Consider the following 18,139-nt stretch of genomic DNA (forward strand, 5'->3'; position numbering starts at 1 on the left):
TTTCATAGGGCGACACGAGCCAATCACCAGAAATAGATTTTCCTACGTCAAAATCCCTTTTCTGGGCTCAGCTAGTGTCGGCCTATGAAATAGTACCAGAGAAACAGACAAGATGGAATAAAAGGACAAATGAAACGAAATAGTAAAAGACTGATATAATATAAGTGAATCAAGACTCATTACAGTATACTAACAAAAGTACTTAAAACTAGCTTATACTAAACAATGGTAGGGTAACCATACCATATTAACATAAAGTACTTAAAATTAGCTTATACTAGACATGGTGATACATAATAGTGTAATGGTAAATAGAACAATATACAATGATTCACTAATTTAAATATTTACAAAATATACAAACTCATTGTGTTCTACCCTAGCATAAAATAAGGGTAGAAACACTGAAGTACATTATATACACAATGTGGATGCCCCTAGCATAAAATAAGGGGCATTCCACCAATACGATCCTAGCGGCTAAGGCTAGAGTATCACGAAGAGCATGGCAATAGGGTGAGGCATGGTTAGGAACGAGGTAGGTAGAAAGGAGACCTGGATCTATACTACAACTACTGTGCAGTATCAGGAGAAACAATGTTTCCCGCTGCTACTGCTGAAAATTTTAAAGATTCCAAGGACTTCAGGTAATGACGTTTAAAGACTGTCGGTGATTTCCATCCAGTATACTTTTTAAGATCCTCAAAATTCATATGTTGGAAATAATTAATTGAGGTGGCTACTCCTCTAATATCATGTGCTTTAGGAAATGATTCAGGGTTGGCTTGTTTAATGAAGTAAAGGATCTGTTGTCTGATTCCTTTCACTGATAAAGTGCCACCTTTTTCTCTTGTAAAGAGAGGACCTGAGGATCTAGAGGATGTACGAGATAGAAAGGCTCTTAAAGTTGATACTGAGCAAAGAGAAGGATCTTGCGGAAGTGGGATAACTTTCCAAGGGGCCCACCTTGCAAGAGGATCCTCGTTTTTAGCTAAAAAACTGCGATCCGGGGAAAGTAGAACTTCTCCTGAGGGGAGAAATTCTACATGACCCGCATCTCTGGATAGAGCCGACAGTTCTGAAATTCTGACTCCTGAAGCCAGGCTTAACAAAAATAACGTCTTCCTAAGTAGCATTATGAATGTGCAAGACGAGTTGTCAGTATCTGAGGCTAGTTTGAGGACATCATTCAAGAACCATGAAACTGAAGTAGGCCTTTGAGAAGGTCTAAGTCTAGCACAGGCTTTGGGAATAGATGTAAAGTAAGATTCCGTTAAGTCTATTTGAAAACCCAACTGAAAGATTTTCTTCAAAGCCGATTTATTAGTAGTAATTGTGCTAGCTGCTAAACCTTTTTCAAATAAGGATCTGAAAAAGGATATAGCTAAGTTAACTGTCATGGTTGTAGTGTTTGATTCTTTCAGGAAGGATGCTAACTTTTTAACAGCTGAGTCATAATTTGTCTAATAGTTGACTCTCTTTTATCTGATTCCAGAAAGAGGATGTTTTGTGGATCAATGTTAGCATCTTTTTTAGCCGCAAACTTCATGAAGTCCATAAAGTTAGGGTCTGAAGAATTCCTGAGGAAAGCGAACACAGTCCTCATTTGTACTGATTTGGGCGACAGCTTGGGATTGGGAATCCGTTGAGGTCGGAGACCCAATTCCAGAAGCAGAGGATACCAGTTGCTTTTTGGCCAATCTGTAGCGATCAGAGCTACCAGTCCCTTGAAAGTCCTCAGCTTGCTCAGAACTTTCAAAAGAAGATTCACTGGAGGAAAAATGTAGATTTTCTTCCATTGATTCCAGTCCAACGACAGGGCGTCTGTGGCATAAGCCAGAGGGTCCAGGTTGGGGGCCACATAGCAAGGGAGCTTGTGGTTCGCTTGTGAGGCGAAGAGAGCTACCTGGAGACCTGGGACTCTCTGGCATATCCACTCGAATGACCTGCCGTCCAGGGACCATTCTGACTCCAGAGGGACTGACCGGGATAGTGCGTCCGCTATCACATTTCTTACCCCTGCCAAATGAGTGGCAGATAGATGCCATTTGTGCTTGTCTGCTAGAGCAAAGATGGCTATTATGACATGATTCACGTGTTTGGATTTGGACCCTCCTCTGTTGATGCAATGTACTACCACTGCACTGTCCAAAACTAGTCTTAGATGAGACTTCTTTGGGGGAAGGAGTCTCTTCAGAGTAAGAAATACTGCCATTGCCTCCAGAACGTTTATGTGGAGCTGGCGGAATTGAACGGACCAAGTCCCCTGGACTTGCTTGAATTGAGAATATCCCCCCCAACCGGACAGGGAGGCATCTGTGTGAATGGTTAACACCGGAAGGGGATATTGAAGGGGTACCAATTTGGCAAGATTCTTCACTTTTGTCCATGGACGGAGCTGATTGCGAAGGATCTGTGGAATTACTGACAACTTGTCCCGAGATTTGACGTTTGCTCTTGATCGCCAAACTCGGTTTATATCTTTCAGTCTTGCTTTCAGGAGGATGTCTGTCACTGAGGCAAACTGAAGGGAACCTAGGATTCTTTCCTGGTTTCTCCTTGACGCTTGTTTGCTTTTGAGAAATTGCCTCACAGACTTGGCTATTCCTTTCCTTTTGACCACTGGAACTGACAGATTGTGGGAGGATAAATCCCATTGGATTCCTAGCCACTGAAAACGAGACTCCGGAGGGAGTCTGGATTTCGTATTGTTTATCTGGAACCCCAGATGTTCCAGAAATTGTACTACCTTCTTCGTGGCTTTGAGGCATTCCTCGACCGTTGGTGCCCAGATCAACCAATCGTCGAGGTACGCTGCTACCATTATCCCTTGTGTTCTCAACTGTTGAACTACCACTTCTGCTATTTTCGTGAATACCCTGGGGGCTACGTTCAGACCGAAGGGCATCACTTTGAATGAGAACTTCTGATTTCCTAGTTTGAAGCCTAAGAATGGACGGAAGTGTCTGGCTATAAGGATATGATAGTATGCGTCTGTAAGATCGATAGAGGTTGTGACGGCCCCACGGGGAAGTAAGGTCCGTACCTGCGAGATGGTGAGCATTTTGAACTTGTCGCAACTAATGAAAGAGTTTAGCTTTGACAAGTCTAAGATTACCCTTCTTTTTGTTGAGCCTTTCTTTGGCACGCTGAATAAGCGACCTTGAAATTTTAGATGCTTGACTCTCACAATAGCTCCTTTCTGAAGGAGTTCCTCCGCATAATCTGTCAACTCCTTTGATGGTATTTGATAGAATGATTTGTTTGGAGGAGGATCTTTGATCCAACTCCAACCCAATCCTTTGGACACGATGCTCTGTGCCCATTTGCTGAACCCCCACCTGTGACGGAAGAGGAACAGCCTCCCTCCTACCTGGGGAGCCTCACTGTTGTTGAGCGGGTTGACCTCCGCGCCCTCCTCTGAAGTGCTTGCCTCTTGCAGCTCTTCCTGTGCCTCGTTGGCGAAAGTGACCTCTCGCTCTGCTTCCCCTAGAAAACCTGTTGAAGGTTGGGTAGGCCTGGCTTTCATACATCGAGTTGAAAGCTGGCGAGACGGTGTATGAGGTCGAAGGTTGATTCTGAGGAGACAACAGGAGAATGGGCTGTGTCTGCTTAGAAGTCGAAGGCTGTCCCTGTTGTGTAACTGGGACGGCTTGGACGAATGATGTTGTTGCTGTTTTTGATAGGGTTGGAATCTCCTACCCGTTTTCTTGAATTTCTTACCAGCAGCAGGGGCGCTCTCTTGCTTCCTCTTGGAAGAGATGCCCCACTGGCTCTAAGGCTCTGGTTAAGCCTAGCAGCCTCGTGATGCACCTCGTTCACAGAGGCTTCTGGGAAGAGGTCCGCACCCCACATGCTGGAAGCTAGAAGTCTATTAGGCTCATGCCTAATAGTTGCCTCCTGCAAAACATGCTTTCGGCAGTTCCTTCTGGCTGAGAAGAAGTCAAAGGCATCGGCTTGAACCGACTGGAGCTGGGATTTAGCCAGTATTTTAAACAGCGGTTCCGTAGCATAGGACAGGGCAGCCATCTCCGTAATGATGAGGGAGTTAAGAGACCTCCCAAATCTTGTGCGGGCATCGAATTCTGCCTGAATAAGGCTATCAGGCAGTCTCGGGAGCTTCTCGCCAAACTGATCCATCGCACAGTCTGGCTTCAGCTTACCTACTGAGAAAGTGGCAGGTAGGTTCTCCCACAATTCTCCGAAGGACGGAAAAAGCGGAGATGTTGATTCCGCCTCTCTCAACTGTGGCATGGGCTCGTCTTTCAGGACTGCTTGAAGAGTCGCTTCTACTATCTTAGTAGCGAATGGAAGAGAAGCCTCCTCCTCCGTAGCGAAGATAGTGAAGGGGCTCTTGAATGCCTGGAGTTTGGTATTGGTACAATCCCAATCCTCCAGGCAGTGAACCCATTCCCTCTGTGCGTGATCCCTACTATACAGCACAGTCTCTCTAGAGATCTTATCCTCTCTATTGAGAGCAGTTACCGTAAGCCTAGCATACCCTATGAAAGGCTGAGTCAGTCCGGGAGGGTAGAACTCGAAGTCCTCAATCCTTCTTGTTCCACACTCCGGAATGGAAATCATGCCATCCTTGAAGGGGGCATAAGCTGCCACTCTCCAGGGGTTATCCATAGAGAAGGCTGGTAGGGATTCATAAGGAGGTAGCTGTAGGAGACCAGTACCTGCCACAGGGGAGCTCGCCTGAGGGGCCTGAGTGAGGCCAGCGAAGCGGTCATCATGCTCCCTAACTCGGTTAGAGAGGTCTTGTATGGACTGACCAGATTGGTTGATCGTACTGGACAGTTGAGCAAACATTTGCTCAAACTTAGTACCGAGAGAGCCAACCATCTCTCCCACTTGTTGCAACACTCCCGCTGAGAAAGTGGTGGGATCAAAAGAGCTAGGTCCCGCCACCCCAACAGGAGTTACCGGAGTAGATCCGGTAGATGCCGGAGAAGGCATTGGCTCGGCCGGAGCGCGAGCCTTCTCCTTAGAAGCCTTGCTTCTTGAGCTCTTTGAATGGGAAGAGCTAGGCTTCGCTTTCACCGCATCGGCATAGGATGTCGTAGACTTCCTAGCTGAAGAAGACGACGACTTCTTAGAAGTCGTCTTATGGAGGGTCTTCTGTTCTCTCTGTCCCTTCACCTTCGGGGGTACAGAGAGAGCGGGTGAACGAGAAGGGATCTCAGATCCCGTGAAGCCTTGAAATGAAGAAGAAGAAGGAACAGGGGAAGAAGATCCAGGAGCGCACAAGGGTAGACCTTGAGCGCCCGACATACCTACCTCAACCAACAAATCCTCCGCACCTACCGCCATAGGCTCAAGATTAAGGTCCAGGTTAGCTACATCTGGGACCGGCTCCAGCGTCGAGACGGACCCAAACGCCTGCTGCACCTCCTGCTGAATGGAAGCTATGAGTGGAGCTGCCGAGATGGGGTCCACGTACCCCGTCGCCTTGCCTCCGGGGAAGATCTGGATGGCCAGCTTCTTATCTACCACATAAGGCTGGCCCTTGGCGGCGTTCTTCCCGAAGCCGCCTACCCAAGCTTTCAGGGTTGCTAGAGCGACTTCCTTCACGGCGGCAGCCTGTAAGAGAAGGCGATATGAAGCTTCTAGCGGCGGAGATACGGTTTAAGGAAGCTTAAAACTAAGGGTAAATCATTGATGATAAGAAAAAATGTCCAGGAGTTAACTTACCCCACCCAAAAGCTGACTCACGAGGTCATAGCAGATGGTGCATGCCTCAGGGTGCCAAACAATCATCCCGTTGTGGGTAGTGGCACACGGGGCGTGGGTCCTACACTCTTCACGACGGAGAACGACGGAGATAGTACATAAAACTAAAAACCAATAGTCATCGTATCAGTAAGGGTATATCCATAAAGAATGAGGTATAACTCTTTCCGTCTACTAGAGGAGTGCCCGGGTAAGGAGCGAGCTCTCCTCCGGTAGCGAAAACCAGGATATAATAGGCAAGCAATATAGACCACTAGTAAATCCCACCCCGCCCGCTGGCGGAGCCAGGTGGACCTATAACCGAAGGGGCTCCCGGCTTCAGCGGGGGCTCCGTCCGTTAAGGTAGGGGAAGGGTTGGGAATGGGGAAAACAGGGGGGGGAATCCCGGCGTGAACACGGCGGACGAGAGAGAGGGGGGTGGCCTACCCCCCCCCGTCTCTACTACTACCCGCGAGGTAACCCGGTACCCGAGACAAGTGGTCGCCCTAGCCCCCAGCTGGTATAGAACTCCTGGCCCCCTCGGAGGGAGAGGGAGGAAGGCTACAGTGGTTGTCATGACAACCAAGGAGAACTACCAGACCCCTCCCTACCACGGTAGGGAGGGAAGGGGGAGGGTAAGGTGCCTAATGGGACACGTGATCGTAGGTGGCCTAGGACGTGATAGCAACACAACCACAGAGGGTCACGTGAACCAGACTGTACCAACACATGGCACAAGGCACCTAGGCTAGCCTAGCACCCTAAATAACACTGATAATAATAAATACATCGTAAAAGATAGAAGAGACACTTGAGTAAAAGAGAAAGAAGCCCAGGAGGAGGCGAACTGATCCGAAGAACAGTCGACTACTCGGAGCCAGCAGTAGCCGATGAAGAGCAAGAGCTGGGATGCTGGGCCAGAAAAACACAGTATAGCCCTAAATACTAAACTAAGAGATAAAAGGTAAAAGGGATGGGCTGTGTCCTAACTCTAAAAGCGATGTAATAAAACGATGAACGTAAATATAGAGCCCATAAGCATAAGATGTCCCAGTATGGAAGACTGGGAAATCTTAACAACACGAGGTGGCACAAGGCCGCCACGAGTCAACCGGGAGACCGTATATGACCTAAAAAACGGAAAATACTGGTCCCTGGAAGACTGGAATACCAAAAATTATTACTTATGAGGCACTTAACTTAGCCGAAGCGATTGCAGCACGTTCCATCGTAGATAGAGAAAAATCCAAGCGAAAACAACACGAGTGAAAAAAGATCCAACTAGCGTTGTTGAGCTAATGATTAAGGATGACCGCTAGGGGCGCTGCTCTCCGCGTGGCGTCAGTGGTAGTAGTAGTAGCGGTCGCATCACCCTTTAGTATCAGCTCTCTCAGGTGGGGATTTTATGTTGGAAGGTCTAAATGGTAAATGACTCGTGGTAGTGATCCCACTCGCCCCTATTTCCATACCGACACTTCTTTTATAGAGTGAGCGAGTCAGTTTTACTGACATTTTCTTGATTTTATTTTTTCTCTGGTAATTTTAGGATAATTTTACCTAGAAATAATGAACTTAAGGATATTTCATAGGCCGACACGAGCTGAGCCCAGAAAATAAGACAAATGGAAAGGAATCATGTAGCGGAGCTCTTCTCCGTCACCCCCCAATGATGAAGCTGGGGGAACCAGCCGAGCCCGCTGCTGGCGCGGTGGGTAAGAAGGGGGGGTGACCGGGGTAGGAGAGAGAGCGATAAGGGACCCTAGGGGGTCCGAGTACGGACGAGCCAGATGGCCAGCCTGACCCGAGCGCACCCAGACCCCCCGTGGAACCCAAGGTGAGAACGGTATGACAAGACAGTCTCAAGGTACCCTCTCCCACACGAAACTCCCGTATCCCCTCCGAGAAGAGAGGGGGAGAGGAGTGAGCCCGGGTGTTGCCATGGCAACGTGAGCGAGCGGTACGTGCCTCCCAGACCCCCGTAGGGGAAAGGGAGGTAGGGAGGGGGTGACTGAGCCGGTGGCTCAGTGCGATCGCCTGGCCCACCGTGAACGTGGTAGGACCACGTGGACGGATAGGCCCGACGAAAGAGATAGCCTAGGCTACCTCTAACCGTCTCAAACATGCATCATAATATATAAAATATAATAGAAAGGAAGGGAATCAAAAGTAAAAGTGAAAGAAAAGTCCTAGAGAGGATAGGCTAACCGACCCGGGAGGGAGGGCACCTAACCTCTCGGGAGCTGGTCTCTGCCGGTACGTAAGAACGGAGGGCAACGTCCAGGGTGGTAGGACTAAAAAGAGAAGGACGTACGTCCTAATGTCTAACAGACCTAGACAAAGGCACATGCATGCATGAACACTGAGCTAAGGTAATAAGGCACGAGCTCAACCGAGCTGGATTCCCATAAAATCAATAGCAAAATCTAAAGCAAAATCTTGCACGACACAAAAAACATAACATAAATACTGCACAGAACAGCTACTACGGTATAGGAGACCGAAGGAGCTGAATAAGAATTACACGAGGCGAGCCGGGTAGGCGAGCCTGTAGCCATGTCGCAGAGGGCACCGTCATATAACCTAAATAAAAGTGGTAAAACGGGCCCTAACTGGCTAAAATTACGTGAAACACTTAGGCAGTACTTAACTTACTATGAGATTCAGGGTCTCTGTAACACGGTTTTTTGGACTTTGCTCCTTGTCAAAGCATTGGATGTAGCTGAAAGTTGACATATGTATATTTTACAACCCCACACAAATTTTGTCAGCATTATCAATAACCTAAACCCGATAGTTTTAATTTTTATAGAGTAAAAATGATTTAGCCGACGCCATGGCCAATGATTACGAGCCAAGAGTCGAAAAACATTCATTACGTAAGCAAGGTAAACAAACACCTTTTGACTAAATGTTACCCCGCCCATCCACCAGACAGAAATTCCATCGGCTCTCAAACCCAAAGACTTTATGAATGGCGGAACTATACATAGATGTGGGTATCAGCGCTAGCGTAGTAATACTACTGTAGCAGTAGTGCCGCAACAGTATAGCAGTAGTATACATGAATTAAACGTTTAGACCAACTGCTGGGATCCTTGAGGATCATTTAGCACTTCTTACAACTACTCGAGAAATTAGTTTTTATAGCCAGAAGTTAATTTTTCTAACCCAACAATGCCCATGGTAGCCTTCAGTGTTATCCTGAATTATAACGAGGTGAAAGTGGGTGAAGCCTCATGAAGTCACCATTCTGACGATAATTATTGGTGAAGGTTTAAAGCCAAAGTACGGTACCGGCTATTTTTTTCAGTAAATAGGTAGATAGCCAATAAATAAAAATTGCTTGACATTGGATATAGCAGTTATCAAATCAAGCTTGTCTACTATGTTTTTGGTAATTACTAACTATTCCCTACATCTTGTCAATCTGATTGTGACCTATAAAGTAGACTAATTTCTTTGGAAACTTATTTTGGGAGTTAGACTAATAATCAAAGTGTTTTTGTATTTATCAACATATTTTGTTGGTTTGTTTATTATGACAATTATCAGTGGAGAGGTTCCAGAGTTCATAAAGGTGTACTGCTTTGCTTGTATTTAAATTTGCTTGTCATTGTTGCTAGAGGTTTAGCCTTCGTTACGTATAGCCAATCATCCATCGAGAAAGAGGGAAGAAATGATGTCATAAGTTACGTAACAAGTGCGTTCGAAACCTTTTCTCTGAGTAAGTTGGCCCGTCTTCAAAAAAGGTCACTTTTACATTATAAGTACCAAATTTATTGAACCTACGTAATGCAGAATACACTCAAAATTTATGTGTTGATATAATATGTATTCTGAATAAACGTTATATTTATGAAATGCATAGATAAAAAGTTATTGCGAAAAAACCGTGTTACAGAGGCCCTGAATCTCATAGTAGTTGCAGCAATAGCTTGGAGCTCCATCACGATGGTAATCCAAAAAAGCGAAAGCGAAATAACACAGCAAGGAAAAACACGTGCGTGCGAGATTCTGCTAACAGAAAGGATGGCCGCTAGAGGCGCTGGTGTTGGCGTGGGAGCGCTGGTAGTAGTAGTTGCTGGCACGGGCTGTGTACCAGCTCTCTCTAGCTGGGGGATTTTGTGAAGGAGAGATCTAAATGACAAGAGGCCCGTGGTAGTGGTTTCACTCGCCCCAGAAACCATACCGACACCCTCTTTTTATTTAGGGTGAGCGGGTCAGAATGCTCTGACATCCCATTTTGGCTTTTTCTCTGGTAATGTTAGCAATATTTACCTTAGAAATATGAACTAAAAGGATATTTCACAAAGCGACACGGGCTGGGCCCAGAAAATACATTTATGTAACCAAATTAAAATTTTTGTATGTACTACTACTAGGTATTAAGGATGACTGAATGTATAATGTCATTTAACATTTCTGAAATATTCTTACCATGTAAATGGTACCTCCTCCTTTTATGAGGATTTCCATTAATGCGTGGATTGCCCTGTATTTTCAGGTATGGAGTTTTTCTCATCAAAATACTGAAAGGAAGACAATGAGGATTATTAATCGTGTTCTTCAGCCATATGTTTACCAAAGAAACTGCTGGTTTTCATGGCTCTCGACCAGAAATTTCAGTATAAAAACAGACGGTTAGTTTCAATTCCCTAGTGTCAGCAAAGATTTTTATTGCTCAAATACAGAATTACTGTTACTTCAGTGTGTGGGGTTCTATATATAGTTTGTTGTACTTTAGTTTTCAAAAGGTAAAAGATGTTCTGCCATTATACTATGTTTGAAAAAATCTGTTCGTATGTGGTTGATTTGGTATTTTTTCAGCTTCTGCAGCAGGAGAATGAAAATTCCAGGAAAAATAGAGATTCTGTACTATCTTTTGCAGAGAATGATGGTTTTCATTATTATAATTATTATATTTTATTATTTTTATTTATATGCTTTTTTTGGTCTATCACAGTCATCCTATTTGACTGGGTGGTTTTTATATGTGGGGTTCTGGGTTGCATCCTGCCTCCTTATGATTTCATCACTTTTCACACTGTGTGTGCTGTTTTTAGGAACACACTCATCTGCATGAGTCCTGGAGCTACTTCAGAATCTAGTTTTCCAGGTTCCTTTTCAGGGATCTTGGGATCGTGCCTAGTGTTCGTATGAATATGGTTACAATTTCCACTGGCATGTCCCATATCCTTCCTATTTCTGTTTTCAGGCTGATGCTTGAAAACTTTTCTCTCTTTCTCTTCTACTCTGGTGTCCCATGGTATTGTGACTTCAGTGAGTGATACTTTCTTCTTGATTTTGTCAATCAACGTCATTTCTGGTCTATTGGCACATATCACCCTATCTGTTCTGATACCAAAGTCCCAGAGATCTTTGCTTGATCGATTTCTATCACTCCTTTAGGTTGGTGTTTGTACCAGTTATTACTGTTACTTTTGTTATTATTATTCTGAAGATATAGCCTATTCATATGGAAATCCAAGTGTATGTATGGATGTCCTTTTATTTTACAAGAACATCTCCAATTAACAAACTACAGTAGTACTTGTAACACACATACATATGTAGATTGCATCTCATTTTTGTTTGCAGTCGCTTATCTCCTTTATCATCTATCCTCCATATCTTCATTGTTGTATTCATATCACCAACAGTTCTCACATCTCTTTCAGATAATATTTTAAAATAAAATTAATATTTTATTTCTTCAGATACTTCATTAGTTGATGCATAGCATCCTATCATACTCATTTGTTCCTACACAATATACAAACCCTCTGTCCTTTATACTATTAGGAATTACTTTCAGCGAAGCTGGAAAATGGCCACTAAATTCTTCAAGAGGGTGTTTAGGCAGTAACTACCATCTGGTAGGCAGGAATATCCGCCTGCCTGGACATAAGCATTCCAGTTTGCTTTCGGCTGTCATGCAATGCAGACTTGTTTTCGAGAGCTCTTGCCTGACTGTTGTTAAACTCTATTTTCCTGGTGGGATCTATTTTTTTCTTACTTTGTTATATACTGAATATACTGTGTTTGATATTTATTAATATACAAACCCACAATTTGTGATAACCTTGCAGACCGCCTTCCCCCAGTGTGTGTATATCACGCCCTCTGCTTATAAGGGTGCGACAGTATATCTTTTGTGACTTTTTTTAGGTGTTGCTCTTGCCGCATGGGCTGTCGGAAAGTTTGCCAGGAGGAAAGTTTGGAGGAGGGTTGCCAAGTGTTGTCAGAAGTTTTTATTGCTTCTGACGGCACCCTCAGTAGCCACCCCTTTGTTCTCGTTTCTCTCTCCTGGCATTTTTCCCATGGCATTCTATTCTTCAGGAATGGTCTCTCCTTCGCCCTCTTCTTGGGGTGGGGGAGGGGGTGGTTACCAGTTGGGCGACCTCTTCACAAGGGCCTCCTCCCTTGTTATAGGGCAATTAGCCTTTTACCCTTGGAGCGAGAGGGGTCCTTCTCTACTAATTATTTTTGCTTTTATCTTCAGGTTGACAGTGAGCATCATAGGCACAGCATTAGATGGCTGGATTGTCATTATTGGTTTTCCTTCCCTTTAGGATTTTCAACTCTGGCACTGTATGCTGTGGCACTGCATTGTTGTACCTTTAGTCTATCTACTCCTGCTGTGCCCCGTCTTGATTGTTCCTGTTTCCCTGACGAACAGTCATGGGGCAGCTCCTGCTGTGCCTCCTGCCACAGCTGCCCTTATTGTTCCTGTTGCGGTTACTGATGTTCCGGTGTTTATTGTCAGCCAGGCTGCTGCTGTATGTTTGTTCTCCTGCCGCAGCTGTCCTGGTCACTCCTGTAGAAAAAGTCAGAGAGGAGTTCGAGGAAGAAGTCCTGTGAGATGAGAACCTTCCTTAAACTTGCTCTTCATGCATCTTCTGCTGCCTTCTCCCCTTCTTCTTCCGAGCTCATCAGTCCAGGAAAAATAAAGTGGCTTCAAACCCGCCCAGAAGTTCCTTCATGGGGCTTCTAAGGGGCTGCCTTTTTTTGTGGAGGTAGTGGGTTCTCTTGTTGGCTCTTCCTGGCCTTGGGGCTCGGGAACCAAATCACATACCTTACAGGGCCTTGCCTTTTCAGGAGCCATCGAGCGCACAGGCTTCGGTTTGCGCTTCTGTGGTTCTTTAAAGTCTGTTTCAAAGACTGGTGCTATGTTGGGGTCTTGGCCTAGCCAAGGCCTCCGAGTGCTCGGTTTTCTTTGTAGTCTCTAGCATCCTAAACTAATGTCGGAGAGACCTCTGACCGTCTCAATTTAGGCACGGGGTGAGAGAAAGAGCCAGGACATGCAAGTGTCTCAGCTTGTGGGCTCTTCCTGCTCGTAGGGCAGGAGCCAATTCGCGTTCTCCTCTGGAGTCTCATGTTCCAGGAGTCTTCTTAAGGGTATGCTCAGCCTCAGACCGAGCACCTGGTGTCTTGGTCTCGACCAAGCATTTGGAGCAGCATCAGGCGGATTCCCCTAAGAAGTCCCACCAGACTCCTAGGGGGCCTATTCAGGCTGCGCTCTCAGTCCCAGTTTTAGAAGATTGCAGCTACGACTGGTTCTGTACCTGTCTCTTCTCAGTTTCTTAGGAAGCCAAGAGGAGACTGCCCCAAATGATCATTCTTTCGAGATTTGGGAGTTTTGCCAGGTGCTTGAATTCCTTGGAACTGTGAGCGCTAAACTGGCAAGTTTTTAGGGTGCCAGGGATTCTGCAAAATCTCAGGCTCTTTCAAGACCAATGCCAGAGGGGTTGCTCTTTGGTTTGGTTTAGGTACAGAATGAGAGTAGGTACTGATACCTGTCAGGTGTTTCGACACCACCTGCCAACTCTGCTTGGTCAGGTCCCATCCTCGTGTCTTGGATCTTAGGGTCTGAACATGTAGGATTGCAGACACAGAATCCCCTTTAAGCTTTCTTCTGGAGGGGTTTTGGCCTCAAGGGAGACTAGAGTATTTAGGGAGGTAGGCAATTTAGAACATTTAGGGTGGTATTCGATTGTTCTTAGCAGACAAGTCTTGTCTTGGCTTGATTTGCATGCTGAGCCAATATCCTGGTTGCATTTGCACCATCAGCTGGGTTAGGCTTGGCTCGCTTGTCTTGGCTGAGCTTACTTGCTACGCCAGGCCCCTGGTCGCTTTTGTGCGATTTGGTCAGCTGCCTCTGCTCATTCACCGCCGAATGGATCAGCCGCATTGAGTCCTCAGCTCTGTTCAAGTGAACTGTACACTCTCCTCAGGTTGCTTTGCTTTGTCAAAAGCAACCCCCCTTTCCTGCACTGTTGTCATCAGGGGTTGAAGACAGCCCATGGCTACCCCACCTGCTGGTTCTTCTAGCAGGACAGGTAGGATTGCCCTTTCTCCTTACATGCTCTTTTAACCCTCTCAGTTCCTAGAGGTGCAAGATGAACAGAGAAAATTCCAATAAGTTCATCTCTTTCAGAATTTGGCTAAAGAGGATGGTATCTAGAGATCGATTTTCAGGTCATCTCATCATACACTTGAGCTAGTTGAGGAAATTTTCATTTGGTTCTGTCGAATCTCCCTTCAAGAGAAAACCGGGAGTTCCACACCTCGGAAAAACTCTAGGGGTTCTATGGGAAATGAGTACTCTCAATTTTCATTTAGCAGAGATCTTTGCACTGATTCATCAGCACATTGATCTTGGGAATAGGACTGCGGCTTCCCCTGTGAATAATCTTTACTGCTCAAGGCCCTTGCTCCTTCAGGAGGGACAAGGGTTTTTGTAGGGGCACCTTATTCCTTGCTTGCGAGGGCATTCTGAACTAGATGAATACCTTTTCTCTGGACAAGGAATTTATCCAAGAGTTTTGAGATGCCCAATCACGCTTTCTTCCTCTCTGCTGCTGCAACAGGAGCGATTCTTCTTTACCTCGGAGGGGTCCTGTGCCTACTGCAGATTGTCCTGTCTCTGCTTTGCCAATCTCTGGTCTCTCACTGTTTTGCTATGAATGGTATTCCCCCTCCCAATAAAAGACAGCAAGCCTTGAGGATCACTCTGGTTTCCCTCCAGGCAGTCCCCTATGAGATTTCTTCCCTACCCAGCACTTTAGGGCAATTCTGGTGCTAAGAAGATGAACATTGTCCTAATTCAGATCGCCAGTTTTGTAAGTCCTGAAGTTGTCTTGATCCTTAGCAATAGACCTTTATTTGGTTCTGCCCCTTCTCTTTTAGAGAGGTGGATACCGCGGTAGTCAAGGAACGTGCCAAGGCGTCTGCCTTGGGGCAAGGCCTAAAAGTCTCAAGCTTCAAAGGATGATAGAGAAATAGCTAGCCTTCTTCTTTCTCTTCTGAGAGAGAGTGTACATACATGTTTTTCTTGCAACTTTATTTCCATTAGGGAAGAAAGCATAAGGAAAGGCATAATAAGAGCACTCATAACAGGCATTCTCTTACTGTTGGTACTTGAAAGAAGAGTTGTCTTTCAGATCTCTGGGCTTGATAATGACATAGCCGAGACCCAGTAGTAGGTATCCTTCAGGAGAAGTACCTGCTTTCCTCCAGGTCTCGGCCATCTTCCATCGAACTTACACCTCTCCTGTGTTCCTGTCTTGGGAACAGCCAATTCGGCTAAGAGCTAGTAATTTTTGGTGCCCTGTTGTTGCCATAGAAGCCTCCATTCAGTACAGCTTTGCCTTTACTCTCCTCATTAAAGAATAAAGGTCTGCTACCAGTCCTTGATCCTTTTCCCTCTGTCAAATGATGAGGAAGGAATTAGGCTGGTGCTTGATCAAGAGGAGCCTTTGAATATGATTATAGTGTTCCCCCCCGTATTTACAGGGGATGTGTACCAGCCCCCCTGGCGAATAGTTGAAACCCCTATAAAATGCTTAAAACTGCCCATTTTATTAGTTAAAACTCGAGAAAAACCCACTAAAAATGTTTATACCGGTTTTTTTAAGTTTTATCACAAAAAGTACATTTTATGATGAAATTGATAAAAAAAACAGGAATTTGTGGATACTTCTCATAGAAAAATACTGTTAACCCTTAAACGCCTATTGGACGTATTTTAAGTCGAGATAAATTGTCTGTCGGGTGCCAATTGGACGTATTTTACGTCGACATAGAAAAGTTTTTTTTAAATTTGCGGAAAAATACTTATAGGCCTACCAGACGAAAACTTTTAAATCACGCGCCTTGGGGGATGCTGGAAGTTCACGGATCAAGGTGTTGTTTTGTTTACAATCGTTACGCAGGCACGCAAGCGCGAATTTCTTTCTTATCGCACTAAAAAGTATTTGTGACACATCTCAGAAATTATTTCGTCACTTTGACATAATTTTTGCACCATTTTAAATTAGCCGTTACATGGAATATTGTATATGGAAATGTGTGCAATTTCATGTAGAATACAACAAAAAATACTCATGATTGTAGCTTTTATCAGTTTTGAGATATTTTCATATAAATAACGATAAGTGCCAAAATTTCAACCTTTGGTCAACTTTGACTCTACCGAAATGGTCAAAAAACGCAATTGTAAGCTAAAACTCTTATATTTTAGTAATATTTAATCATTTACCTTCATTTTGCAACAAATTGGAAGTCTCTAGCACAATATTTCGATTTATGGTGAATTTATGAAAAAAACTTTTTCCTTACATCTGCGCGGTAACTTCCGAAAAAATCATACATGCTATTGTCGTAATGTTTGCACCAATTTAAATTAGCCGTTACATAAAGTTTTATATATGGAAATGTGCGCAATTTCATGCACAATACAACTAGAAACAACCCATGGTTGTAGCTTTTATCAGTTTTGAAATATTTTCATATAAATAATGGGCCAAAATTTCAACCTTCGGTCAACTTTGACTCTACCGAAATGGTCAAAAAATGCAATTGTAAGCTAAAACTCTTATATTTTAGTAATATTCAATCATTTATCTTCATTTTGCAACAAATTGGAAGTCTCTAGCACAATATTTCGATTTATGGTGAATTTATAAAAAAAAATTTTTTCTTTACGTCCGCGCGGTAACTCTTCTGAAAAAATCATACGTGCGATTGTCGTAATATTTGCACCATTTTAAATTAGCTGTTATGTAAAGTTTTATATATGAAAATGTGTGCAATTTTATTTAGAATACAACAAAAAATAATTGAAGGTTGTAGCTTTTCTCATTTTTGAAATATTTGCATCTAAATCATGATAAATAGAAAAAAAACCACGTTCAGTCAACTTTGACTCTACCGAAATGGTCAAAAAACGCAATTGTAAGCTAAAACTCTTACAGTCTAGTAATGTTCAGTCATTTGTCTTCATTTTGAAACAAATTCGAAGTCTCTAGCACAATATTTAGATTTATGGTGAATTTAAAAAAAAAACTTTCCTTCCCTCCGTGCGCGGATTCTCTGCAGCAAATCTCCGAAATGCGTATGTCGCATTCTTGGAATATTTCCTCCATTTCATATTAGGCGTTTCATAGAGTTTTATATGTGAAAATGTGCACAATTTCATGTAGAATACAACGAAAAATAATTGAAGGTTGTAGCTTTTCTCTGAAATATTTGCATATAAAAAAATATTTTTAAAAAATCGACATTCAGTCAACTTTAACTCATCCATAATGGTCAAAAACTGCAATTTTAAGCTAAAACTCTTTACAGTATAGTAATATTCAATCATTTATCTTCATTTTAAAACAAATTGGAAGTCTCTAGAACAATATTTAGATTTATGGTGAATTTTTGAAAAAAAAAAAGAAAAAAAAAAAAAAAAAATTTATGTCTGCACGTTACAAATTCACGCATCATTTTGTGATAATATTTTCTCTGTGTTGCTTTGATTGTTTTACAATTTGTTATATACCAAAATGATCGCTATTTAGTGTACAAAACAACGAAAAAAATTAACTCGTTAGGTTTAACCGTTTTGCTCACAGCGCGATTTGAATACAATTATATATGAAATTTTGTTTTCGCGCTATCATATATCGCATTATTTATATATGATAATGATATTTTTTTCATTTCTGATGGTTGCATACTAAACTCCAGGTGATGACAAAAAAAGGAGCCAAAAATGAACTCTTAATCTTGAAAACTAAGCGCGCTGTGATTTTTTAAAAAAAAATCACAGCGACTGAGATTTTTTCCGCTTTGGCGCTCACTCCAAGACCCCCTCGGCATACGGGAGATGATTTTTATTATACCCCTTCGGCGTTTAAGGGTTAATAGGCAAATTTTCCATGAAAAATAGGGGTATATATTCCAGAGAGAAATCCGCAAATAAGTGAGTCCGGAATGCGCGAATATGGGGTGTTAACTGTAATAGTATATATTTTCCTCATGACATGCGTCTGTTATCAGATGCACCGACTAAGTAATAGGTGCAAACTTGTAGATCCGTTGTCTTCAAGTGTGCGACTGAGATTATAATTACCTTCTCATCAACATCCTGAAA

The 18,139-nt window shown here is 43.6% G+C and overlaps 1 protein-coding gene across 17 annotated transcripts in view; it reads left to right on the forward strand.

The window, feature by feature from the left end:
* Window positions 1-18,139, forward strand: part of LOC135219499 (GTPase Era, mitochondrial-like) — a 619,404-nt gene that overhangs the window by 74,982 nt on the left and 526,283 nt on the right. For 14 of the 17 annotated variants that reach the window (XR_010315451.1, XR_010315452.1, XR_010315454.1 and 11 more), the window contains one exon: window positions 10,220-10,355. The exons of the other annotated variants lie outside the window; for them this stretch is intronic. The gene's annotated coding sequence lies outside the window, so the exon portion shown is untranslated. The remainder of the gene's footprint in view (window positions 1-10,219; window positions 10,356-18,139) is intronic. 17 annotated transcript variants of the gene reach the window in all.

The sequence above is a fragment of the Macrobrachium nipponense genome, chromosome 1 (genome assembly GCF_015104395.2).
Source record: "Macrobrachium nipponense isolate FS-2020 chromosome 1, ASM1510439v2, whole genome shotgun sequence".
Classification (NCBI taxonomy): domain Eukaryota; kingdom Metazoa; phylum Arthropoda; class Malacostraca; order Decapoda; family Palaemonidae; genus Macrobrachium; species Macrobrachium nipponense.